General features: G+C 58.2%; 1 protein-coding gene across 1 annotated transcript in view; it reads right to left on the bottom strand.

Annotated features, from left to right (window-relative positions):
• LOC106819590 (alpha-mannosidase 2x-like) overlaps positions 1 to 512 on the bottom strand; it is a 35,889-nt gene extending 35,377 nt beyond the window's left edge. The window contains exon 1 of the mRNA XM_014824205.1: positions 498 to 512. The gene's annotated coding sequence lies outside the window, so the exon portion shown is untranslated. The remainder of the gene's footprint in view (positions 1 to 497) is intronic.
• Between the last annotated feature and the right edge of the window lie 149 nt (positions 513 to 661).

A 661-nucleotide genomic window follows, 5' to 3' on the forward strand; every position in this document is an offset into this window, starting at 1 on the left:
GTACGTACCGGGGTCGGTGTGTGAGTGCGTGTAGCATGTAGCATGCGTTAGTACGTACCGGGGTCGGTGTGTGAGTGCGTGTAGCATGTAGCGTGCGTTAGTACGTACCGGGGTCGGTGTGTGAGTGCGTGTAGCATGTAGCATGCGTTAGTACGTACCGGGGTCGGTGTGTGAGTGCGGTGTAGCATGTAGCATGCGTTAGTACGTACCGGGGCCGGTGTGTGAGTGCGTGTAGCATGTAGCATGCGTTAGTACGTACCGGGGTCGGTGTGTGAGTGCGTGTAGCATGTAGCGTGCGTTAGTACGTACCGGGGTCGGTGTGTGAGTGCGTGTAGCANCGTTAGTACGTACCAGGGTCGGTGTGTGAGTGCGTGTAGCATGTAGCATGTAGCGTGTGTGGTACGTACCGGGTCGGTGTGTGAGTGCGTGTAGCATGTAGCGTGTGTGGTACGTACCGGGGTCGGTGTGTGAGTGCGTGTAGCATGTGTGGTACGTACCGGGGTCGGTGTGTGAGTGCGTGTAGCGTGTAGCGTGTGTGGTACGTACCGGGTCGGTGTGTGAGTGCGTGTAGCGTGTAGCGTGTGTGGTACGTACCGGGTCGGTGTGTGAGTGCGTGTAGCATGTGTGGTACGTACCGGGTCGGTGTGTGAGTGCGTGTAGC

The sequence above is a fragment of the Priapulus caudatus genome, unplaced genomic scaffold (assembly GCF_000485595.1).
Source record: "Priapulus caudatus unplaced genomic scaffold, Priapulus_caudatus-5.0.1 Scaffold39, whole genome shotgun sequence".
NCBI classification, from domain to species: domain Eukaryota; kingdom Metazoa; phylum Priapulida; class Priapulimorpha; order Priapulimorphida; family Priapulidae; genus Priapulus; species Priapulus caudatus.